Here is a 27,252-nt window from a genome sequence, read left to right as displayed (position 1 = left end):
GCGAATAATTAGGCACAGCGTTGCCATATTTTTGAGTAAATGTTAAATGTTGCCAGACTTTTTAAGAAAGAACTTGTAGTTTTAAAGTTACATTGAATTATAAAAACAGATCATCACTTATTCTTAAAACAAAAAAATAGCAATAATAAAAATAAGAAGGTTTAAAATTACACGAGTCTTTCGATTTTTCTTTTTTAGTGGTTGTTGCTCAAATTTAGCAAGACTACATTGTGGCCAGATTTTTATGTCAATGCAACTAACACCTCATTCGATTTCAAATGTATCTGTGCGAGTAAATTGTTGTGTAGCTATCAGGTGTTTTTCCGCACAAGAAAGTGAATTTTCTCACACTCTATTATTCTCATTGTTAATAGCTGCTTGTGTCTTTCGTCTAAATTTGATAGCAAGAGAGCTACATTTTTAGTAAAACGGTGACAGGCGTCGCAATTAAATTTTCACGAAATGAACCTAAATTGTATTTCTAATGTGCACATAAAAGCAACCTAAAATTGTGCAATGGCAGTTTTACACAAGCTTACGGTTGCTCGGGAAACGTCACGTGAAGAGCGCGAAATTCGCTTGGTGGCGTTGCTAACGAACGCCGCGGAAAGGTTTCGGTCCTTGAAATATTATCCTGTCTATCTCATCACAAAAACATTTTTGCGCACGTACGTGTCAAAAATTGTCATGAATGACACAACCGGCAAGAGAAAGGGTGCTACGGGACAGCAAACAAGTCGAGGACGGAGGAGTTTTGGTAGTGCGCTGTGGTTAGGGAATTTGCAGCCAGAGTCGGCTGATCGCACAAGACCATACTTGGAGATCGTTGGGCTGCGATGTTCGTGCTGCAATGTACAGATATATACTGAACTGCAGTGTACAGTGCTAATGATGACGCCGCGCTGGGCCATTGAGATCATACGTAGACTATATTATACATACATTATAGCAAATTAGTTCTATTTATATTTCTTTCATCAACACACATTATTAGGGCAAGTTCTTTTTTTTTCTCTTGTTTATCGAGCTCCTTGCGCAAATGAAACCTACATATCCGATTAGAGGTGAAATACGTTTCGACCAAGCAGGTACATTGGGTTGCCCTTGACCTTGATTATACGTTCATATCTGCTGTGGCGCTGCTTGATGTTGCGAACGTCAAGCAGCGCCACTGTTCCTGCTGTGACTCCGAAAGGCGACTGTATAGGAAAGAACCCTCACCAACGAGAGAAAGCAACCAGTGAAATATAAAACACAGAGTATTCCAACAAAGAACGGAATAAGCTTTCACGTTTTCACTGGTACGTATCCAGGCAGTCTGCACAGTGGACAGACAAGGCAAAGTCGAGTAAATTGATTATTTCGGCGACGCTTGACTGAGATATAGCTATATGCGAAGGGTCTTACGAAATGCTACTTTGCGGGAGGGAATCTGAAAGTGCACAGTCAAGGCGGTGGCAATATTGCGAGAACGATAGTACTGTTGTTCAACGAAGGGCGGAGACGCTGCCTGAAGTTATCCTTGCCTTAATAACGAAACCAAACCGCCGCACAAGAGCAGATAATTAAAGCTCAGATAATTAAATGTAAGCTATATGAGAGAAGAAAGAAAAAGGTAAGGTGCAGGTATGTAAGGTGAAAGAAGCATGTGTAGAAGCTCCAATTATCTTCGTAATGTCGAAAAGACGCCACGCTGTAGCAGACGACGTTCGCAACATCAAGCAGCGCCACAGCAGATATGAACGTATAATCAAGGTCAAGGGCAAACTGGTTTATTGGTTACTTTTTTATTGTAAAATAAGTATGACACACTGAGATATAGGTTTTAGAAGAGAGGAAAAAAGTGCTTCTCTAACCTCGTTCAAAACACAACACATAAGCAAATGATCTTATTAACGCTTGTCGCGCCACCTATTGGCCTTTAAACAAAGGTCTGAAAGCACTTAGCATGCACAACGTAAGGCTACGTCTCGCAACCATAACTCGTATTACCAATAGCCACCCGATGGAAGCACAAGCGCTGTTACGGTTTGCATTTCCGCAGAAGTGATTCGTAAAGTTTTCTTGCACTGCTTCACTAAGTATAAATATTTACTGTTTTGTGGCGCCCTCATAACGTAAAGATTGTGAAAATGTACAGTGCTGGATATCGAGGCTGACTGGGGTACGTGGAGGTTCGGTCATTGAAATGTGTTAATTGAACGGTAAATAAACCGAAAGTCGCGGGATAAAAGGGAAGTTACCACAAAATGGAATGACCACAAAACAAACAGCGCTAGAACGAGCCGACAGAGACGCTTTGTGACGATACGAAGGGTGTGCGCAAGTTCGGTGTTCAGAGCGTCTGCAACTTCAGCTACGATGGACACACAGCGAATCATGTGAGACATATACACAAATGAGCGCACGCTTTCTCTTATTAAGTTAAACCAACATCTCCAACAAAAAGTTATGTTTAAACCTCGTTGCTGCATGCGTTAGTAGGTGTCTTGCACAAGCAGCTTTGTTTAATTGTCTGTGTGGGTAGATTCCTCGTTGCTGTTCCTCGCACGGGCGCGGTAGCGCAGCAGAAGTCCCGGGGCACCTTTTTCGTTGCGCGGTGCTTTTCTCGGCTCGCGACGTTAGATTGCATTTTTTACCAGTACACAGGAGAGCACCTGAGAATAGGCGGGGCAGGAACTTCGGGACACCCAAGGAGCAGTGGGGGAAATCAAAGCTGGAAGTAGGGTGGTCCGTGGGTTGGGGCCGCCGAGGCCAGAGCGTGCCAGGTAGTGTTGGAATACAAAATCGGCTGTCAGCGATAGCGGAAAGTCAATCTTATACTACCCCGGCACGCTCCAGCGTCGGCGAGCTCCAACCCAAGGACCAGTCGGGGTTCTAGCTTTGGTGTTCCCGTTGCCGCTTTGGGGTCCTGGAGGCGCCGCCATTAATACGAAATAATGACACGTTCTCACAACTAGTACATACAAACTATTAACAAATACAACCACGCCCACGGACCAACTTGCGACGCAGCGCTACCGCACCCGTGCGAGGATAATTGTGCAACACCAACAAGGAATCTACCATCGGTGTGTCCACGCAACCACCAAAATTCTTGAAATCATGTGAGTGAGCTTAAGGATAGTTCCAACACACTTATTTTTTTGTCAAAGGTAGCAGGACAGGTGCTTCTTTAATGCAAGATTATACTGCAGACCCAAATCCGCAGCGTCAACATCTTCGGTTTTTCGGGGCTCGGGATTCGCGCTGTGTACAACCGCATATTGAAGCGCGCTTACTAGTGTGTTTAACCGCATATTTCACTAAACTGGTGTACCTGACTGCATACTCGACAGTAGTACACGGTCGGTTGCGCGGCGCAGTGCCTGTGTAAAAATTTCTACACGCGCGCGTCGGTGCTGTGCTTCCAATCGCACGGCTGCGCCTTTCGCTGCCGCAAGTGTTTCACCCGTGGGCTGTGTATAGGAACTGCTGCACAGTCTGTTCGATACTCTCGGTAATCATAGGTGTGCGATTTACAAACGTGGTTCCTTTACGTTATGGCCTCGCCATGACGCGATAAACGTGCCTTACAAAACTCAAATATTTGTCCGCTGTCTGCCTCTTCAAGACAAGGCAGCTAGACGCTTCAAATACATTACACTTATCAGTGAACCTAGCTTTCACGCGCATTTACCATAACGAAAGGAAACACGGAAGAGTGTAGCGGGCAGCTTCGTACGATACCGACAGCGAGAGAGGAGCTCTCGAGGGAGCACGGCTCAATGTGGCCGAATTTAAATGTAATAGGGGGAACATGAGACGGTGCACTTCCTTCTGTTGTTGCCCCCTTTGCGCAAACGTTCCATTTCGATCAGTTTGTTTTTCTAGTTTTCCTGCGGACGAAGTGGGATCACTGATACCCACATCGCTGTAGTATGTCGCGGTTCAGCCCATCAGATGACACTCGATACCGCGTTTTGCTATGAACGGATACTGATTCGTGGCCGCACGGCTTACTGCTCTTCATTCTTGCGCGTAAAGAGCGCCGGCGGCCCGAAAACCACGCACTTCAATCACCCGTCGTAAAGCTAATGACAGTGCAATAAAGCGCTGGTTTGCGATCGTGGCCAACATTCCTTGGTAATGTAGTAAACATTAAGCTGTAAACGACACATTAATCGCTAATTATAACTCCTGAAGGAACCTAATAAGCTGCACAAAAAAAGAAAAATGATGTTATTTTTATTTCATCGGGTGCGATCACCCAGTGTCTTAGAAATGGTAGAAACCTAACTTGAGACTTGATTCTCCATCCCGAAAGTGGACTTTCTTGAACATGTTGCGTGCTATGCGGCGAAGCACCGCGTACAACCGGCAAGATGGCGAATTCCACAAGTGGGCCCGAATGCCTCGAGAGGCCAGAAAAAAGGATCAGTTTACCCGAATTAGATCATTACCAAACTTGCAAGTGCACTTCTCTGCATAGCACATTTGCGCACCTAGAGGTGGCACTGGTCATGGTTGAATAGAGGACGACGTACTAGGTTCGAATACTAGGGCTTGTCTCTTGCACGTGATTTTTCCTCGAGCGCCATATTTATATCTTCATTGTCATAAGTAAACTGATCGTACGCGATTATTGGAAAAACCACTAGGGCGCCGTTTATTTATTTATTTATTTATTTATTACAGAACCCACAGCGCCAGTGTGGCATTACAGTGGGGGGGGGGGGGGGGGGTCATATAGTATATAGAACAAACAGTACAAGTCATTTCATAATAAATGCTAAATAATTTACAGCACAACATATACATCCCGAGAAACACAACTTCAGTCAATAACAGAATATATCTTAATGAAGAAAAAGAAAGATACATCTTCAGACAGCATTGGTCCTTAAAGCACAACTTCATTCATCAAAAGAACATGTTATGACAAGGAAGAAAAAAATGCATCGTTAGACAGAATTGTTACAGATTCCTGCGGTAACCTGTTCCAGTTCGAAATCGTCCTGGGGAAAAAAGACATTCTTAGCATTTCGGTTTTGCATTTTATTTCTCTTACCTTATTCACATGATCTAGACGTAAAGATACATAATCAGGCCTAAGTATGTACTTGTCGCGTTCAATACCAGTTCTAGAATGAAATATGTTATGAAAGAACTTTAACCTGAGTGATTTTCTTCGTTCCTCTAATAGTTCCCAGCCAAGATTCTCTTTCGCACGTGATACGCTGAAATGCCTAGAGTAATTACGGAACACAAAACGAGCCGCTAAATTTTGCACTCGTTCTAACTTTTGTATGTCACCCTTTAGCCAAGGGTCCCATACAGTGCAAGCATAATCGAGGACAGATCTAACATTCGTGTGATACAGGAGTTGCTTAGTTTCCGTAGGAAAATGTTTTGCATTTCGTCGCAAGAAACCTAGTACCCTACACGCCTTGGCTGAAGCGTATTCAATATGTCGGTGCCATGACAGATTGGAGGTAAAAAAACACCAAGATATTTGAACTCGGATACAGATGACAGCTGTTGAGTGCTTATTTTGTATTTATATTGATGAGGAATACGTTTTCTTGTAAAAGACAGGTGAACAGTTTTCTGCAAATTTATGCGCATGCCCCAATTTTTGCTCCAATCTGTAACCTTGTTCAGGTCCTCTTGTAAGGCAAGACAATCATTTTCATTATGAATAACTCTATACAACACACAATCATCTGCGAATAATCGTATAGAAGATGAAATATCAACACATATGTCATTCATGTAGATTAAAAATAGGAGAGGGCCCAGGACGGATCCCTGTGGCACTCCTGATGTTACCTCAATGTCATCCGAGTGTTCGCTGTTTAAAACTACTTTCTGGTGCCTTGAGCTTAAATATTCCTTAATCCAAGCAATAACTGATGTGTTTAAATTATACCATGATAACTTCTCTACTAATAAATCGTGGGGAACAACATCAAAAGCTTTCTCAAAATCGAGAAAAACTGAATCAACAGAGCAGCCGTTATCTAATGCACTTGCTATATCATGTGTTAGTTCTGTTAGCTGGGTAACGCAGGAAAAACCTGTACGAAATCCGTGTTGCTGAGGACTTAGAAGGGAGTATCTGTTTAAGTGGTTTAATTATAATGCTAGTAAAAAGGATATGTTCAAACACTTTGCAAACAATACATGTCAAAGATATGGGTCGATAATTGAATACACTGTTACGGGGTCCAGACTTGTGCACAGGGACAACATTTGCAGATTTCCAATCATCAGGTAAGGCACTTTCTCGTAATGATTTATCAAAAATAACGCGAAGATATTTTGAGACAGAGTGAGCACACGAGGATAGTAAGGCAACAGGTAAGCCATCCGGACCGCAAGCCTTACCAACGTCCAGCCGCTTTAGTACCAGTTCAATTCCCCTCTGATCAATCAAAATGTCTTCCATTGGTTCACCACCCATTTTGCCAAAATTCGTATTCATTTTGCTGCTGTTTCCACGTGCAGAGAACACCGAAGCAAAGAATGAGTTGAAGCATTTTGCTTTAGCCAGGTTTTCGTGAACAACGATGCCAGCATCGTCTAAGGGGGGAATTGACAAGTCGTCCTTTCTATTCATTTTGATAAGCTTCCAGAATATTTTAGGCTGGTTTTTAATTCGCGAGGGGAAAGAGCCGAAAAACTTTTCCTTGGCCTGTTTCACTGCAATTTTCATTTCTTTTGTAAGGTGATGCAATTTAACTTTTCTTGTGGCCGACTGGTTCATTTTGAAGCTAGCGTAAGCATTCTGCCTTCGCTTGGCGATTTTGCGTACTTCCTTCGTATATCATGGCTTACTTATATTGGCAAATTTCTCTCAGTAAAGCTAGCTTAACAATTACGAAAAAGAATCATTTTTATTAGTTTTGTACATCACTCACAGATCTGTTGCGCTGTCTCACTCCCATCAATAACTAAATTTAATTAAATAAGCTACAGAAATGTCGCATGATGGAGGAGGGGGGGTGGAAGGTCTTGTGTTGGCTTTCCCTATGCTTTGATGCCGGGTGGTGCAGCCGAAAGCACGACGCTAAACCGATCGCGTTCTGTGTTCTGGTTGGTAACATAGTGAGCCCGATGGTTCTTTTAGGCACTGTAACGGCAACAGCGTTAGTGAGAGTTGCAAGGGGAAAACAATGGAATAGTGCGTTGACGGGGCCGAAGAACTACACTGAAGAACAGTGAAGGGTAAACTGATTCCTTAGGGCGTCCATGCCCTATGCATTAGAGTCCAATGGTGTACGATTTGTTTGCTGTCATTTCCAGTAAAATGTGCATAGTATAAACACGTAAATCTTCGGCGCTGCTTGCTGTGGCAGAGTGAATGAACTCTCTCCGCAACACGTTATTTATTTCTTACTCTTCAGCAACGCATTTTTCCGTATGATGCGCGATGACACCACCCCCCCTCCCCCCGCACTACTTGGAAGTTTCGTTCACGTCAGAATTTGTTTTCATGCAGCTATCGTTTTAGTATGCAACGTCACAGGGGACTCTAGAGTGTCAGGAATACTCGTTAATGGAGATCACCTTCGAACTCTTCTGTGAGCATGTCCATTCTAGGAAAACAGCGCGAAGTAGAGCTTCGACACGAATGAAGGGAAGAAACAGAGCGCTGACTTCCAAAAAATGGTTTATTCTTCTCAAAATGGGCGCTTTTACACGGTTCAAGGACAACACGAAAATGGGGCAACAAGAAAAAGAAAGAAAAGACTAAAAGAGAAAAAGCTTGTTATTTGTTACCCGTTTATTCTGTTGTAGTTGTCTGTGAATCGTGTAAACAAAGTAAAAAATAAAATAAAATACGAAAAAATAACGACATTTTCGTAGTTTTTTTTTCATTTCTTGTTTGTATCCTAGTTATTACTTATTTATTTTTTCTTGAAGTTCTCGTGAACATGGCAAAGGCGTCATTTCAAAAAGAATAAATGTGTTGTAAATCAGTGCCGCGTTTGGTCCCATATCTCTTCTGAGGTGTCGAAGTTCAATTGAAGCGCTGTTAGTTTAATTACGTACAATCAACTATGCCAAACCTGCAGCCTGTCCGTGATTATAGGCCTCCTGGTTCAGCATTCCAGCCGCTTTGAATTTTTGGAAAGCGCATGGCTTGTAGCGTCATGGCCAGGCTGCAACCACGCTCGTAATAAATTAAGTATCCGTGTCGTGCTGACGGAATTCTCGTTTCGCCTTCACGACGTCATCAGCAGTCGCAGCGCAAAACGGGAGCCAGTGTGTCCGACACAACGATGGTCCTACCATCTCGAGCGGCGCACGTTAAACTCGCAATTTGGTCCGTAATTTGGTTCAGCGTAGTTTAGGTTAATCATGCGTGAAGTGGCCTGCTAATACTTAACGTCGTACGGCTAACACCATGCCGTGTATAAAAAGAAAAGCGGAAGAGCGAGGAAGAGCTTGGAAGCATTGATACGACGCGTTGTCAACATCGGTTGGTGTACACTGTTGCCAAAGGCGACATTGCAAACTGGCCAGTGCTTCTTTGCGTAAAATACAACCCCTCATCCATCAACCTATTTTAAGTCCACTGCATGACGAAGGCCACTCCCTCCGATCTCCAATTACCCCTGTGCTGCGCCAACCGATTCCAACTAGCGCCTGCGAATTTCTTCATTTCATCACTTCACCTAGTCTTTTGCCGTCCTCGACCGCGTTTCCCCCCCCCCTTTTTTTTGGCACCCTTTCTATAACCCTAATGAACGACCGGCTATCTAACCTACGCATTACACGACCTGCCCAGCTCCATTTCTTTCTCTTAATGTCAATTAGAACATCGGCTATGCCCGTGTGCTCTCTGATCCACACCGCTCTCTTCCTGTCTCTTAACGTTACGCCTATCATTCTTCGTTCCATCACTCTTTGCGCGGTCCTAAACTTGTTTTGAGCTTCTTTGTCAGCCTCCAAGTTTCTGCCCCATACGTTACCACCGCTAGAATGCACTGATCGTACACATTTCTTTTTAGTGATATGGTAAGCTTTCAGTAAGGATCCGAATATGTCTGCTATATGCGCTCCAACCCAATTTTGTTCTTCTGTAAATTTTTTTCTCATGATTAGGGTCACCTTTGATTAATTGACCGAAGTAAACGTACCCCCTCACAGACTCTGGAGGCTTTCTTCGAGTAACGTGAACACTCTTCTTTAAAGTCTTGCTGCATGATAGTTGAGGAACACTCTATAATTCACTCAGTAATCAAAATGACGCGCAGCCGGATTCACTCGAAATCAGAATCAACAGCAGTCATGCGCAGCAGCGCTTACACCCGGACTCACAGAATAAGAACGAAAAACGAGATAGATAGATAGATAGATAGATAGATAGATAGATAGATAGATAGATAGATAGATAGATAGATAGATAGATAGATAGATAGATAGATAGATAGATAGATAGATAGATAGATAGATAGATAGATAGATAGATAGATAGATAGATAGATAGATAGATAGATAGATAGATAGATAGATAGATAGATAGATAGATAGATAGATAGATAGATAGATAGATAGATAGATAGATAGATAGATAGATAGATAGATAGATAGATAGATAGATAGATAGATAGATAGATAGATAGATAGATAGATAGATAGATAGATAGATAGATAGATAGATAGATAGATAGATAGATAGATAGATAGATAGATAGATAGATAGATAGATAGATAGATAGATAGATAGATAGATAGATAGATAGATAGATAGATAGATAGATAGATAGATAGATAGATAGATAGATAGATAGATAGATAGATAGATAGATAGATAGATAGATAGATAGATAGATAGATAGATAGATAGATAGATAGATAGATAGATAGATAGATAGATAGATAGATAGATAGATAGATAGATAGATAGATAGATAGATAGATAGATAGATAGATAGATAGATAGATAGATAGATAGATAGATAGATAGATAGATAGATAGATAGATAGATAGATAGATAGATAGATAGATAGATAGATAGATAGATAGATAGATAGATAGATAGATAGATAGATAGATAGATAGATAGATAGATAGATAGATAGATAGATAGATAGATAGATAGATAGATAGATAGATAGATAGATAGATAGATAGATAGATAGATAGATACTGCAGTTTAGCTGGAAATGCGAAGAAGTATAGCCAAGTATGCCACAATTACACGAAGGAAGATTACACCACAGAGAGGGCTCATGCTGTGAAATTGAAATGTCTCCTACCATGAGGTCTCGTAAATTCTTATATACAGCCGTTGCTTCAGTGAACAATTGTTCGAAGTCACACGAAGTATTTTCCAAGTGCAATATATATATATATATATATATATATATATATATAATATAAATGGGGTTCGGAAAGCCGGTCGCCCCCCTCTCCCCCCCGGAAATACGAAAACTTTTCGCCTGTGAAGGCAACTGGTCAATAAATTCACATGTGCTGCCCAAGGCATCATTGTTTCCGGATTCGAGGCCCTCTTTATGTAACTCAATTACCGGTAGCTCAATTGGTTAGAGCATCGCACGCGTAATGCGAAGACGTGGGATCGTTCCCCACCAACGGCAAGGTTATTTCATCCGTGCACTCTCAATTCCATTTATTTATAATTTATTTAGTTCAATTAGTAAGTACAACGAATTCCCCCTGTGTTTTCCTTGTTGTCTTTCTTTGTTGGCCTCTTATGATATGATTAACAAAAATCGGGCCCCTCGGTTAACCCCCTTTCTTCTCGTTCATTACATAACGAGGGTCTCGAATCCGACATTGACGCCTTCACCCACAAAGATAACTTACTCGTGACGCCTGCGGTAGAAAGGATATTCATTCGCCGCCAAAGTTTGTGAGTGGTGGCGCTGGCTAACACTCGCAGGGCTAGTTCTAGTATCAACGCATAAATACCCTGGAAAGTGGATGGGGAAATGGCGCCGCGGTAGCTCAATTGGTTAGAGCATCGCACGCGTAATGCGAAGACGTGGGATGGTTCCCCACCCGCGGGAAGTTGTTCTTTCATCCACTTTCAATTCCATGAATTTATAGTTTCTTTATTTCAATTAGTAAGTACAAGTAATGTCTTTGTTTGTTGGTCTCTTATGATATGATTAATAAAAATCGGGCCCTTCGGTTGTTAATCCCCTTTCTTCTCGTTCACTGCTTCGAACATGAATTGCTAATCGAGTGCAAGTACAATTGCGAAACTATATAGTTACCGTACGAGCTCTCTCTATGTGTGTCATACATCCGTGTGCGCGATGCTGTAGAATAAAAACATTTTTATGAACTTCAGTGAACACCGATCACGGATTGTGTGTCACGGAAATCACGGTTCCTTATATCCAAGATCGACTGTATACGTGCATCAAAGCCCGTAAATTTGCCTTTCATCCTGTGTTTTTCTTGCTGTGGCAACATGCTACTAAAGTGAGTACTTTTCTCAAATAAATTACTGATGGTTAAAGTGCTTGTTTGCGAACCGTGCGCCAACAAAACACCGATTATTGTTATTGCACAAACCCTTCCTTTCGACGGCCCGTTCAGGCCTGTTTTGCGGTCGGGCCGGGCCAGGTCGAGTAGCTGACAATTTCTTTCGGCATCGGGCCAGGCCCACATATCATATTAAGCAACCAGGCCGGGCTCGGGCAGGTAATTTGGTTTACAAGTATCGGGCCCGGGTCGATATTCTCGGCCCGTGCACTGTTGTAGCTTAAAGGTCACCAACGAAGTTTCAGTTTGGCTAAATGGGTTATAAGTGCATACTATTGAAGCAATTTTGGCAACGATGCAGGGCTCGTGATTGTCTTATTAGCAGCGTTTGATAGCACCTAAGCTGACGACGCGTGCTCAGTATTCGATATATTGAATAGTCAGTACTCCTTATATCGAGCGCGCCGCGCAGGCCGCCGAAATTTGTAGGTCATGCAGCTGTCAGTTTCCATTATGGGCCAAAGACTCAGCAGTTAACAAACAAATATTCTGCCTGATTACGTGTCTTTCGCGTATTTTTTTTCTTCATACGCTTCTCCTCACCACCTAGTAAAAAAAAAGAAAGATGATTGCTCAAACCAGTTGGAAATTTCCAATTGCATAGAACCAATTGGATTTTTTCAATTGTATTTTAGGACGCCCATTAAAAAAATCCAGCAGGTACAATTGGACCAATTCGTTTTTTTAACACAATCGGACACAATTGGTCTCGGAATTGCAGTCGTTGGGACCAACATGAAAACATAAAGAAAGGGAAAAAAAAAAGCCTAGATGGGCTCTAACTTTGATATGACACGGATATACTTGAAACTGCTTTTGACAAGTATATGCAGGCAGGCACGTACCCAGGATTTTTTTTGGGGGGGGGCCCACCACCTCCATCATCATCATCAGCAGCAGCAGCAGCAGCAGCAGCAGCAGCAGCAGCAGCAGCAGCAGCAGCAGCAGCCTGTTTTATGCCCACTGCAGGACGAAGGCCTCTCCCTGCAATGCGATCTCCAATTACCCCTGTCCTGCGCCAACCGATTATTTTGTCGTCCTCGATTGCCTTTTCCTTCTCTTGGTAACCATTCTGTAACCATAATGGTCCAACGGTTATCTAACCGGCGTATTACATGACCTGCCCAGCTACATTTTTTCCTCTTGATGTCAATTAGCATATCGTCTATACCCGTTCGCTCTCTGATCCAAACCGCTCTTTCTCTCTCTTAACGTTATGCCTAGCAATCTTCGTTCGATCGCTCTTTGCGCGGTCCTTAACTTGCTCTCAAGTCTCTGCCCCATATTTAAGCACTGGGAAAATGCACTGATTGCACACCTTACTTTTCAATAATAATGGTAAGCTTCCACTCAGGAGCTGGCAATATCTGCCGTATGCGATCCAACCTATTTTTAATCTTCTGTGAATTTCCTTCTCATGATAAGGGTAGCCTGCGATTAATTGTCCTAGGTAAACGTGCTCCTTCACAGTCTCTAGTGGCCGACTGGCGATCCTGATCTCTTGTTCCTTTGTTGTTGTTGTTGTTGTAGCCTGTGGCACGTGTGGCTCCTACCCACGATGTGGGACTGGCCAAGAAATGGGCGGATTATTTCAAAATAATATAGAGCATAAATTTCCTAATATCTATGCGAATAGCATTGAATAGAGTTGAATTTCCGGCTAAAATAAAATCAGGAAGCTGCTGTTGAATGAGGAATAATTAATTTAAAAGTAATAAAAAATAGAATTTAGCAGGGCATTCGTTCAGATTCTGTACGGAATCTTTGGACAGCGAAGCATGCATCCCTGTGGCTGAATCCCAAAGTGGACGCCCCAAACAAAATAATTGCACGTTTTGTCAAGTGCAGGCCAATTCTTCGAAAAGGTATCTCCAACAATCTTTTTCTTAACGCAGCAACGCGGCGGCAAGATAGAAGAAAGTGCTGTATCGTCTCCTCTTTCTCACAAAAAGAACAAAGGGGAGAGGAAACCAAACCCGACCTGTATAAATTAAAATTTAGGGAGGGAATGCGGCAGCGTAATTTGGTGAGGCAGACCTCAAGCATCTTTGTGTAACAAGATTCGCTATGCCAGGGAAATGCCAGGTGTTTACACTCTGGAGAAGCTGTCAAATGTGGGTTTCTGGGTTTCTGTGGGTTTCAAATGTGGTTTCTGTCAAATAGCAGTTTCTGTATCCTGTTCATTACTGTTTCTAAGTGAGGTATCGTGACTGCTCTTGGTACTGTATACAGGTCAGCTTAGAATTTTTCCGCTGCTTTTACTATATCTTCGAGATTGCTGATGATATTCCCCTTTTTATCTTTTAGTGCATACATTATGGTTTGTCCTATGCCAGGTTTCTTGTTTACTGATTTCAGGCTGCGTTCATTTTTTACGGCTTCTTCAGTGCTTCTCATGTTATAGTTTCGAATATCAGTTATTTTCGCCTTGTTGATCAGTTTTGACAGTTCCGCGAATTGCGTAACGCTGTGCGGCCGCCAGTCCCACACAACCGCGTAGAGTGCAGGACTCTGCGATTCTAGACGTACTGCGCTCACCGCGAAAGGTTAGAAAAACACCCACATAAGCACAGCAGAGAAGTGGCTACGTGAGGCGGTTCGACCGATAACTGTAGAAGCGTCATTCAAAACAAGTAATTGTTCTCCACTTCCGGCGGCGTTTTCTCTACTTCCTTTTTCAATAAAAAGATGTTGATCCATAAATAGTTTCATAAAAAACGCTTACATTTTTTATTATTCGCTTTTGCTTGCAGTTTGGTGGTTGCCTTGGCTCTCTCCCTTAGTTTATCGCTTAATATCTCAACTCCTTGCGATTTTTGTTTCCAGTTGCGAATTTTGCACGGAAAGTGCTATACAGTTAGGGAAAAACAAGCGAGGTAACGGGCGACAGTCATCGTGCTTATGGGTTTAAGGGTTATTGCAGGGTTTCATGATGGACGCTCTTTCACATTATTTTATTTCCCACCTTATCTAACCCATATCACGTGTATATGGTTCCGGGCATCTGCCAGCGTCGCGGCGAGCCGTACCTGAAGAAAATAATGAAGCAAAGGGAAAACTTAAACGCAATTGGCGTTTTCTCCGGCCGCAACTCGTTCCATGAGAGTACAGACCAGCTGAGTAACAGCCGCATCCCTCTCCTGGTCCCAGGATCAGCCTAAACAAAGAAGGTTGAATGAACAAAAGCAACAGCTATGCGCGTGACGGTTGAATAGATGGTGACAACTGAACGCGTCGCTAGTTAATCGTGCGGGTGCGGAATCTATGAGAAACCTGTCCTTCACATTACAAGAGGTGCCGATAACTACCGCCGTCTAAAAGGAGTGAAAAAGGCAGCATAATGCTGACCGATGAACAGCTGTCAAGTCTCATTATTGATCTGGTGGCGCTTTAGGAATGTGTGAGAAGTGGTCGCGTGGGTGGTGAGGGGGGGGGGGGGGGTATGCCACATGATTTCGGGGGGGGGCCCGGGCCCCCCCGGGCCCCCCCCCCTGGGTACGTGCCTGTATGCAGGGTATTTCGCATAACTTGTGCCAAGGATTTAAAAAAAGTGGTTAGCCGCAGTTGAAGGAAATAAATGGCGTATGGTTTGCCGTAATGTGGCGCTCCCTAAAGTATTTTCTTTTTACGTTCTGCTTAATTAGTTCATTAACTGAGATGAAATATGCATTTTTTTTTAAATATACACTTTAAGGCCAAGTGCGCTTCGTTGTCTTATAGAGGGGGTTCAGAAAAGACTGATCGAATTTTTTGTGGCAACGTGGCGATTTGTTTTTGTGTGTGTGTGTTTAAAAAAGCCCACGAAATATGGAATAAAACCAAGTGACTGCGCTCGTGCGCTATCGCATTGCGGCGTTCTCACTCACGGTTCGTGCGAAGGAACCGTGGGCGCGGACTGTGGCGAAGTGAGCGGCCGCGCCTCGAGGCATCGGCTTCACACTGCGTCACCATCTGTGGCGCACGAGAAGGAAGCGCCGTCGTCCCTGATAAGCGATAGGCTCGACGCACGGTTGAGAGCACTGCAACGCGATAGTACGCGAGCGCGTTCACGTGGTTGCATTTCATATTTCGCGGGCTTTCTTTAAGCGCCGAAAAAAATCGACATGCAGCATGTGGGTACGTTGTCACAAAAAATTGAATCGGCCTCTTCTGAATCCCCTCTACAACACAACGAAACGCACTTGGCCCTAAAGCAGGGTGTCTACCAATCGGGAAAACCGGGAATTCTCCGAGATTTTGAGTAGTCTGTAAAAACTCAGGGAATTTGTGCCTCTATCAGGGAAAATTAGCTGTAATTGAAAGGGTCGAAATACGAGCTAATGCTGGCTCGAGTAACAGACAGGAATCGTAATGAATCGTCTTTGACGACCTGTCGTCAGCTGGAGGAGTTGCCAGTGTACAGTCAACGACCGACTTTCCGGATTCCCGATAATTTGGACGGCATCGCGGCACCACCACGTACCCCATAGAGTCAATGTATCAGAACGTATGAAATTTCGGATGCAAGAACTCTTGGCAGTCTGATTTTCCGGACGTTTTGCCGTGACCGCAGGTCCAAAACGGCATTTGATTATCTCGGCCCCTTGAACCGGCGCTCTCGGACGCAGATTCGCTGGCACCCGTAGCCACCACTGCGGCTACGCTATGCTTAGCTGCATCGACGTTCGCTATGAAGCTTCTTGCCGTTGGGTGCCGCGTTTTTTATTGAAAAAATTCGCTGCTGTCAGCAATGGCCCGGACTCCGCCTTTGTGGTCCTCGCGATTGGCTTAGAAGCTTGGAAAGTACGTTGCGTTGCACAATGCCGGTTTCCAATAGTCAGCTTCGCCTTTATACAGGAATGTTACTTGGTGAAGCATATGCAAAAGTATTGCAAGGAAGCATAACAAGCTTGGGAAGGGGCTATTGCCACGGGGCATGCTATGTATTCCTTAATTATACACGCGTGCACCCGGTGTTCTCTGTCACAGAACGAGCACGAAGATGCCTAATAGGTGTACCGACAGGCCTGCAGAGCGTTTTCGAATGTGCCTGTTGCGGATTGAGCCCTTAAGGGCAGTAAAGGACATGCATTTATTTTTTCCAACTGGCCGATTTTTCGCACGTTTTCGCGGCTCCGAAGGAGTTCAAAAAATCGGACGTGGACTGTGCAAATGACCAAGAAGATGCTTCAAATGGTCCGTGGGGTGAACGAGTGGCGGAAGGAGGACCTACGCATTGGGGAATGAACGGGAAAGGAAGGTTGCTGCCGCCGTGTTGGCTGATGTTGAGATGCAGGTGTCCCTCATCCAAACCAAAATAAACTATTTAAAGCAGTGAAAAAACACTGAGGCGTCGTGCGCGGGCTGAGAGTATGTCAGCACAGTTGAGGTTGACCTACAGGCTGTTGAGAGAGAATATCAACGGTGACAAAGTTCGGGCCTCATACCACTGAGCTTACTATCAGTTGCTAGAAATAGCTCATATTCAAAAATGTTTGCTTCTGTATGCATCTCCTATTTAGTTGTATTTTAGAATGTCCGGCTCGATTTGCAATTTTTTTTTTTGGAAGGCATTTTATTTGCTGTGCATTTTACTAACCCCTCCATTCTATTCTTTTTTTAATAACATAATCACTACTCCTTCGTTTTGAAATTGGATTAAGTAGCTTTTTTTAAGTTTTTCATAAGCTTACTAGAGAGTGACAGCATGGAGCGATATGGTTTCAGCCCGTTTTGACATAAAACATAGTTCTGCATCACTCAGGGAATTTCGCAAAGGCAGTCAGGAAAATCCTGGAAAACTCAGGGAAATTGGAAATGTCAACTTGGTAGACACCCTGTAAAGTGAATATTGAAAATTTTGCATCATTTATCCTTATTTAAAGAACTAATTAAGAAGAATGTAAAATATACTCTGAGGAGTGCCAAGTGACAGCAAACTATATGCCATTAGTTTGATTCAACTGCGGCTAACCACTTCTTGTTAAATCCTTAGCACAATTTGCGTGAAACACCTTGAAGCATACCCCCCAGCGCGCGTGACCTGTATTCCATTTGTGTAAATAATCTTGTTATGTATTGTATTATTATAGTTGTATTGTAATCAAGTTAAAATTTTTCTTAATCGTCTACCTTATGACCAAACAATTTGTGTGAAAAACGTGTTACACACTTGTTTCACCTTGTTCTTCTGTGCATATAATCTTTTGTATTTTCCTCACATTGCTTAGACTTCTTGTCCGCAGTATTGTACAAATAAATAAATAAATAAATAAATACTCATACATGACCATACTATGCATGTCAGGTGCTATATATGTGAGCAAAATTAGGTAGACAGTAAGTGTGAAAAGGAGAGCAGACAGGGCCAGCGCGAAAAGAGTCATCGTCTGAGAAGACATGCGTAATCTTCCGTCAATATAGCCGAGTACTACAAGGTCATCTGCGTACAAAGGAAAAGTCGTTGCAGCCATCATCGCATTCCATCGTTCCCACGAGCTTCGCCCTTCTTTCAAGCATTCAAGCAGAATCAAAATGCTGCTTTCGTCTTTTATCGCTTCTACAACGCTCGGCCAGCAGCACACATTTGCACCGTCATGTGATAAGAGCCGCATGCCCAGATACCTACTTCAGGAATAACGCCCTGTCGCGGGCCAGTCTCGATGCAGCCGACGTTGTTCATCCATCGCACGCTGTTACGCCTTTGCACCGCTAACACCACTATTACGACTTTGAGCTAGTCCCGTAGCGCTCGTACCCGTTTCGTGACAGAGCGTTGGTAGCGAAGACTTCGAGTCAGGCGTCGGTGAGAATAACGAAAGGGACTTTATACATTATATACAGGTCATTATACAGGACAAGATCGGATCGGTACGGGGGCCGAGAGCTCACAGCAAACGCGACTGTTCCCGCACAGCGACGTCCGGCGAAAACGCGTGACACATCTCACTCCAGTCGAGAGCGGCACTCTGCTCCCGGTGGGTCGGCGGATCCGGTTTTCCAGGCGGCCGCGTCCGGCCTTATAATCCCCGAGAAACCATTGTCACTCAAACGGCCCAATACAAAGCCAGCACTCGACGGTCGTCCGAGAGGTCCAACCAGCGACCGCGCTGGCCCCCCGGTTCAAAGTTGGCGGGCGCGGTGACCTCCAGGCAAAGGGAGGTACGGCGCCGGGCTTTCTGGCACTTGGTTGCACGTTTAGACATATCGCTCGCCGATGCCTCTGCGCAGGACTCCGCTGCCTGACGGCTCAGCATCTTGACTTGGCAAGGGAGAATTAGGGCGCTGTGCCTTTCGGCGCAGCCCCGGGTTTGTCCGAAGGGCGTTCGCAGGATCGATTCGGCATCTTGTAGATTGGGAATCCGGGCTGGTGGTAATGGCACAACAGCGCTTAGAGCAGCACAATAACAGTGCCCAACGCCCCTCACGTGGTATTTTTTCATATTTCGCGGGCTTTCTTTGGAACGTGGAACAAAGGACTAAGTGAGATATATCGTGTTGGAAAGAATTTATTGAGAGGTTTCTCAAGGTGCCCTATAACTTTGCGTATCACACTTGGGGTCTGCAGCCAATGCTTAAATAGTTGATTAATTAAACATGACTAATCCGTTAGTTAAGGGGAAAATAAAAAATAACTTAACTCTAGGCTAGTGCCAACATTATGCATTCGATACAAATCACGTCCGTAGTGCCTTTCATTTTTAAAACTTTGGTTCATGTTATGTGGGACAACCTGTAAACTAGCTGTTTCACGAAACTTGAACCAATCATTAAGAAAAGAACTAAAAATAAACTCAGCACAGCATAGGCAATTGAGCTCATCATAGGCATTTGTTCGTATACTGGGTGTTATAAGTAGCTTCGTTCAGTGCTTCAGGTATTTAAATATTCCTTGTAAATTAAAGGCTGGATATGTGAAGTTGTAGAGCGTGCCCAGAAACACCAAATGCTGTTTACATGACACCGAATCTTACGTGGTTAACTCTTTCCTGGTATTAATAAAGGCCGCGAAGTATGCAAAAAAGAGAGAAAAAAATGACATGACTGCTGGCTTGCGATGATGATGATTTATTGCACCCCCTTGGAAATGGGGCGGTGAAAAATAGTTAGGATATTTGAGTTAATCAGGTATGCTATATATGTGTTTAATTCTGGCATATTCTATACATCGTCTTCTTTCTCTTTCTTGAAACTTGTATAACGAACTTGTATCGCTGCTTATGCCTGCAGCGGATCCGGTCCTTTCATTCTCTTCCCTGCTCGTTTTCTTTTTTTCACAAAAATTAGAAACGTCTCTTAGCTATCTCGACTGCTTACAGGTTGATGCTTCCATCCACTTATAATCCCAGTGCTCCTGGTAGGTGTACGTAACTTACTGGCATCACTGGATTAATACCTTCGCTTTCCATTAGGATGTGTTGAGTTGGATCTGGATTTATTCGGCAGCAGACACATGCTCACCTTCTTGCGAGTATTTGCTCCGGAGTGTTTTTACAGCGAGGCTGTATACCTCTACTATCCAAGGAAATTTTCGTGTCGTCGTTGGCGTGGTAAGCAAAAAAGTCCCCATTGGTGGGCCGATCCCGGAGATAGTGCAATACAGGCCCGAGCCGCGGCTGAGGCGTTAAGCACTCCCCATACGTGGGCCGATCCCTAAAATAGTGCAATGCCGGGCCGACCCGCGGCGGAGGTGAAGCAGGCGTTAAGTACTCCCCAAACGTGGGCCGATGCCGATGATAATGCAATGCCGGGCCATTGCGCAGCGGAGGTGAAGCAGGCGTTAAGCACGCCCCATACGTGGGCCGATCCCGAAAGTGCAATGCCGGGCCGACCCGCGGTGGAGGTGCAGTTCGCCATTATGGGGTCCATATACACAGCTTCAATGGGCATCCTTCTTCACAGAGTGGAAGAGCGCTGAATTGTTTTTTTTTTTGCACTTAGACAACCAGCTCGAGTCTCAAATAGAGAGGTACTGCCTATTGTAGGGTAGAAACTGGACTCAGTCTGGTTAACCTCCCTGCCTTTCCGTCTTCCCTTCTCTCTCTCTCTCTCCTACTGCCTTTTGTAAAAGAAAACATCGTACAGATGTTTTCTTTTAATTTCTTTCTTGCGGTTCTTGTAAGTCTCCATGGTCTTCTTTGTTTCCATTCTTTACATCCAATGTAATGTCTCTGGTTCTCTCTCTGTTTTTGATGACTCCTGGTTGTCTATATACAGTCGCGTTCTCGGTTTGCTTGGAGCTGGGGAACTCCCGGAAGAGGATGTTTTCCGGTGCTTTCCCACGGGCCCCAGAAGTCGCAGTCAATGGACAGACTCGACGGCCACTGACTGCGAGGTCAGCTTTGGGATCAAGAGGCGCCTGCTCGGGTCAAGACATCTGTCTATGGAAACCCTCTCACCTCGGTGCGTTCAGTCAAACCAAAGGGCGGAAGTGAGTTTGTGAACGTTCCCCCCCCAAAGGCCGGTTGACTCCAATGGCTTTGGATGCTCCCATTGGTCGAAGGTTAACAACTGCACGGCCGTTTTCTCTCACCTAGGGATCTAGGGAAGACAGAGCATTTTTAAGCAGCTGATTAGCGGCGGCTCAGTGCGCATTCTCTTTCAGTCCTGTTAGACTGATGAACTGTAACGTTCTGCACTCTTCATGTAGATATCGTAAATAAATCGCATATTCCTCGTTCTCGATGAGAACAAGTCCCTCCCTTCAACAACGTCCTCAGCGTGGATGAGTTGGACGACGGCATGGGCCAGCTACCATTTATTTCATGCCTGACCCTAACCCTTACAGTGCACATAATTGCACACTTTAGCCACGCATTTATTTTCATCCATGCTCCTGAGTCTTTCTTCAAAATTAATTTTGCTCTGCGTTTCTCTAGCTTCAAAATACGCCTAAATCATGTCACCCTGTACTGCCTGATTGGTGGTCTCACCGTGGGATCCTAAAGCCGATCGGATTACCGATCTAACAATATATTCGATTTTAAGCACAGAATCACATTAGCGCGGGCACCATAACTCCTTTTCAAGTTCCTCGCACCACCTCATATTTACTGTAGATGCAAGAGGCTCAATGTTTCAATATTGGTGAATTCCACTTCCCCTTTATATTCAGCTTATCTTGGTGGGTGCTTGAGTAAGTCTTCGTTATTGTATACACCTAGGTTTTTATATTGCTTGAGTATACGTATGACTTCCTGTTGAACTGATACCACCTAATTACTCGTCTCTTCATTAAAAATCATAATTCGCGATTTCTCTGTGCTAAACTTAAGGTCTAAATTAATGGCTGCATTGGCCCACATATTCGCATGTCTCGGTAACTATCTTGCATTGTCCGCTAGTAGCACTATGTCGTCCGGATACATCAGCCCATGGACCGTCTGTTGCACCTTTTGTCCACATTACGAACTTAAGATAGATGAAACCTTAATCCACTGTTTCCCAGTCGTCATTTTATGCCCTTGTCATAAAGCGTGAACATCAATGAAGACCGAGTACATCCTTGCTTCAATCCTCGGTGAATATCCACTACTTCAATGTTGCATTTCCGGCCTTCCTGTACAATATGTACTCGGTTGTCCCTATACTCTTAAATGTACACGCTCTGGGACGTATCTTGCCATTCAAGAATAATCGTCATCTGTCTTGCTTGCATTTCCTTCCTTGAAAACGGTGCGCTTGCTACTTTCAAGTCGAGAATGCTCCGTTATGCTGATAACACGCATGCCGTTCGCGACATGGAAGTACCAAACTGGCAACGGTAAAGAAAGGAAATGCGGACAAGAATGACTACAATTATTAAACCCCAAATTAAACCCAGTGTTTAATATTGATTAAGCGTGTATATATATATATATATATATATATATATATATATATATATATATATATATATATATATATATATATATATCAGCAGCGCCACGAAATCCGAATCTACGCCTTCGTGCTTGACAAGCTTCGCCACAGGCAGGGTTCAATACATAGAGTTTCATATTCGTATACCTAGAGGCAAATCTGGCGCTGCGATCGTTCAACCATCATGGGAATGATGGGAAGTACAGGCTTCGGATTGGCATTCTATTGACTGGCGAACCAGTCTACGAGTATTTTTTTTTGGCTGTTTTGGTTTCGCTCCAAGCGCAATCGCTGTAACCTGCAGTGGGACAGTGCAACGCAAAGCTCTCTGCCTTTGTTATGTTGCTCGGAGTGGCGATAGCGCGCTGGGCCAGCGACTTGGACGATGCTTGTGTTGCGGTGTGGCGTCGAAGCCCTGACGAGAAAGCAGCGGCATCGTATACGTTGAAAGAACATGTTTTGAGCGTTTGGACTTTGGTTTGTTAAGTGTGTTAGGTTGGCACTGTAGCGTTATGTGCTTTATGAAACTTCAGAATAGGACAAAGAAGGCACTACTGATACAATACATGTACAGTTGTACTTCTAGTGGCTTGACAATCAAATTTTATTGAGAGCTTCATTTTGCATTGCTCGTTTATGTGCTCATTGAAATGCGTGTTTTAGGCCTTTGAGAACACAAACTTACTTGTGGTAGGAAAGATAGCTGCTTTCTAGCTGTAGTCTAGTGTCGCACAATGGGCACCCGCAAAGCCGCGCTGTGACGCTTCGGAAGCGGTACACCAATATAAATATGATGAAGCATACTCGTTGGAGGCCACTAGCGTCCTAGCTAGCACGTGCTGCAGCAGATGTGCTTAAAAGTACTTGAAGACGTTCAGCAATCGTGACAGCCGACGCAACCTTTCGAAAGAGTTCGCAAATGCCTGTCGTCTGCGAGAAAAGTCTCGCGTTAAATGCAGCGAGAAGCAGAAGTTACATGCAGCATAGTAAACCATGCTTCCATCTCAAAGTCATACAAATTTTATGTAGCGTGTTGTACATTTTATACCATACTGAAGAAATAGAATTAAATTTTACGCGATAATATTTGAGTATAGCTTTTTTTACTGCACCAGAAGGAAACGCCACTAGTCTAAAGGCCGAAGTCAATCCGAAGCCTGTACTTCCCATCATTCCCATGTAGGTTGAGGCAACGCTCATGAGAACCCCCGTAGACTAGCGCCACATTTCCCTCTAGGGTACTTATTTAGAAACTCTATGGTTCAATACGACTCAAGCTGGTACGACCTAGGTGCCGTTTACCGCGCCGCCACCAGGCGCCGCTACTATACCTCAAACTCCACCGCAGGACGTCCACATAAAAAATTCACTTGTAATATCCTACTGTTGGGCAGTGAACGCACTCTAAAGGAGTGATATCGACAGACAGTATATTTATACCATGTCCATCAAAAGCTTTAAGAATCGTCCTTCGCATATATTAAGCCCATTCAAATAAAATACCCGGAACAATGTCTGCTTAAAAAATATTTTTCAAAACTTTTCCGAAAAAGGAAACCGGCAAACGGCGAAGACGACAAACGTCGCGTGCGACCTACGTGATGTTGGCAGCGAGCAAGGCGGACAAACTTATTGCACACAACTTAATTTCATTTAATTTCGGTTTCTTTCTCATCCTCGATTATTCATCTATTGTTTTTTTTTCTATATCAGTTTACCACCCGGTTCGTGGCCTATCTCTGCAGGGGGTTTGTGCCATTGAATAGAGCGTCATCATCATCATTATCATTGGCGGCGAGAGAATGACGTGGCTCTTAAAGAAGCGTCGAGCACTTCCAGTCTGCCGCATTGCAAGGAACGCTTCGTCAGCAGAAGTGCCAACTACGGCGAACCGGGCTATAGGGAGACAACGTATCAGCTGCCAGATTCCCCTCCCCGAAAATACTATTGAAGACGACCAGAACGCGTCTGAACAACGTCGGCCGCAGCATGGCGAGGTGGGTGGCGCTTCAAATCGGCGACAAGCGGGACGCCATCTTTGGCTGGCGGACGTTGGCTCTACGAGCCGCGGCGACCTGATTTTCTCCGAAGTGATAAACCCGCTGCGGAACATCCAGCGCAGCAACGGACTACACGGTATCTGGGACAACACAGCGCACAACGTCATCTGCACTACCGACATCCTGCTGCTGCTCGGTGAGGTGCCCGCTACGAAACGCCTGCTGAAGGTGATCCTGACGAACTCTACATTATTCACAGCTTCACGATAGTCCCCTCAAGGCCTGTGCGACACTGGGCGGTCTCCGCCTGTGGTAGCAGCTAGCACATAAGGCCTGACCTATCGAGGGTGGTCCCTCACTAACCAATTTTATCCATCAATGTGCGACAGCGAGCGGTCCCAGTCCGCGGCGGCTGTTAGCACTAAAGGTACCTGCTAGGTATGACGAATATGATCCTTGACTGTAAGCTCATCTGCACATCAATTTGCTACCGCGAGCGGTCCCATCCGTTGGGTGCTATCGCCGAAGTGAGCTGCTCTTTGGATATACAGAGGGCGGTCCCAGCCCGCGGGCGCTGCTATCGCCGAAGGGAGCTGCTAGACATGACGAAGCTGCTTTTTGGACGTACAGCGGGCATGCCCAGCCCGTGGGCGCTGCTATCGCCGAAGGGAGCTGATAGGCCTCACGAAGGTGGTCCTTGATTGGAAGCTGTTCTACCCATTAATTTGCAACCGCGAGTGGTCCCAGCCCGTAGGCCCTGCTATCACTGAAGTAAGCTGCTAGACATGACGAAGCTGGTGTTTGTACGCTGTTCTGCCAGTCAATTTGTAACAGGGGGCTGTCCCACCCCGTGGGCGCCGCCATCACCAGGGAGCTGCTAGATATGAAGAGACTGGTGTTTGTGTGCTGTTCTGTCCATCAATGCACAACAGTGGGCGATCTGATTGTAAGCTGTTCTGTCCAACGATGTGCAGCAGTGGGCTGTATAGATTGTAAGCTGTTCTGTCCAACAATTGTAAGCTGTTCTGTCCAACGATATACAGCAGTGGGCTGCAGAGATTGTAAGCTGTTCTGTCTAACGATTGTAAGCTGTTCTGTCCAACGATATACAGCAGTGGGCTGTAGAGATTGTAACAATGTGCAGCAGTTGGCTGTATAGATTGTAAGCTGTTCTGTCCAACGATTGTAAGCTGTTCTGTCCAACCATGTGCAGCAGTGGGCTATGTATGCTGTTCTGTGCAAAGACTGTAAGCTGTTCTGTCCAACCATGTGCAGCAGTGGGCTATGTAAGCTGTTCTGTCCTAGCATGTGCACCAGTGGGCTATGTAAGCTGTTCTGTCCAACCATGTGCAGCAGTGGGCTATGTATGCTGTTCTGTACAAAGACTGTAAGCTGTTCTGTCCAACCATGTGCAGCAGTGGGTATGTAAGCTGTTCTGTCCAACCATGTGCAGCAGTGGGCTATGTAAGCTGTTCTGTCCAACCATGTGCAGCAGTGGGTATGTAAGCTGTTCTGTCCAACCATGTGCTGCAGTGGGCTGTGTAAGCTGTTCTGTCCAACCATGTGCAGCAGTGGGCTATGTATGCTGTTCTGTACAAAGACTGTAAGCTGTTCTGTCCAACCATGTGCAGAAGTGGGCTTTGTATGCTGTTCTGTACAAAGACTGTAAACTGTTCTGTCCAACCATGTGCAGCAGTGGGTATGTAAGCTGTTCTGTCCAACCATGTACTGCAGTGGGCTATGTAAGCTGTTCTGTCCAACCATGTGCAGCAATGGGCTATGTATGCTGTTCTGTACAAAGACTGTAAGCTGTTCTGTCCAACCATGTGCTGCAGTGGGCTGTGTAAGCTGTTCTGTCCAACCATGTGCAGCAGTGGGCTATGTATGCTGTTCTGTACAAGGACTGTAAGCTGTTCTGTCCAACCATGTGCAGCAGTGGGCTATGTATGCTGTTCTGTACAAGGACTGTAAGCTGTTCTGTCCTACCATGTGCAGCAGTGGGCTATGTATGCTGTTCTGTATAAGGACTGTAAGCTGTTCTGTCCAACCATGTGCAGCAGTGGGCTATGTATGCTGTTCTGTACAAGGACTGTAAGCTGTTCTGTACAAGGACTGTAAGCTGTTCTGTCCAACCATGTGCAGCAGTGGGCTATGTATGCTGTTCTGTACAAGGACTGTAAGCTGTTCTGTCCAACCATGTGCAGCAGTGGGCTATGTATGCTGTTCTGTACAAGGACTGTAAGCTGTTCTGTCCAACCATGTGCAGCAGTGGGCTATGTATGCTGTTCTGTCCAACCATGTGCAGCAGTGGGCTATGTATGCTGTTCTGTACAAGGACTGTAAGCTGTTCTGTCCAACCATGTGCAGCAGTGGGCTATGTATGCTGTTCTGTACAAAGACTAAGCTGTTCTGTCCAACCATGTGCAGCAGTGGGTATGTAAGCTGTTCTGTCCAACCATGTGCAGCAGTGGGCTATGTATGCTGTTCTGTACAAGGACTGTAAGCTGTTCTGTCCAACCATGTGCAGCAGTGGGCTATGTATGCTGTTCTGTACAAGGACTGTAAGCTGTTCTGTCCAACCATGTGCAGCAGTGGGCTATGTATGCTGTTCTGTACAAGGACTGTAAGCTGTTCTGTCCAACCATGTGCAGCAGTGGGCTGTGTAAGCTGTTCTGTCCAACCATGTGCAGCAGTGGGCTATGTATGCTGTTCTGTACAAAGACTGTAAGCTGTTCTGTCCAACCATGTGCAGCAGTGGGTATGTAAGCTGTTCTGTCCAACCATGTGCAGCAGTGGGTATGTAAGCTGTTCTGTCCAACCATGTGCAGCAGTGGGCTATGTAAGCTGTTCTGTCCAACCATGTGCAGCAGTGGGTATGTAAGCTGTTCTGTCCAACCATGTGCT

At 44.7% G+C, this 27,252-nt stretch overlaps 1 protein-coding gene and 1 long non-coding RNA gene across 2 annotated transcripts in view; one reads left to right on the top strand and one right to left on the bottom strand.

Moving 5' to 3' along the window:
• The window catches only part of LOC135901568 (uncharacterized), a 1,085,637-nt gene that overhangs the window by 348,172 nt on the left and 710,213 nt on the right, over positions 1 to 27,252 (bottom strand). The window lies entirely within an intron of this gene.
• Positions 2,113 to 27,252, top strand: part of LOC135901566 (uncharacterized) — a 57,243-nt gene continuing 32,103 nt past the window's right edge. The window contains exon 1 of the long non-coding RNA XR_010564173.1: positions 2,113 to 2,381. This is a non-coding gene — a long non-coding RNA (uncharacterized lncRNA). The remainder of the gene's footprint in view (positions 2,382 to 27,252) is intronic.

Source organism: Dermacentor albipictus, chromosome 1, assembly GCF_038994185.2.
Source record: "Dermacentor albipictus isolate Rhodes 1998 colony chromosome 1, USDA_Dalb.pri_finalv2, whole genome shotgun sequence".
Lineage (NCBI taxonomy): Eukaryota > Metazoa > Arthropoda > Arachnida > Ixodida > Ixodidae > Dermacentor > Dermacentor albipictus.
The sequence above is the reverse complement of the archived record's forward strand: the minus strand, read 5'-3'. Positions and strand labels throughout refer to the sequence as shown.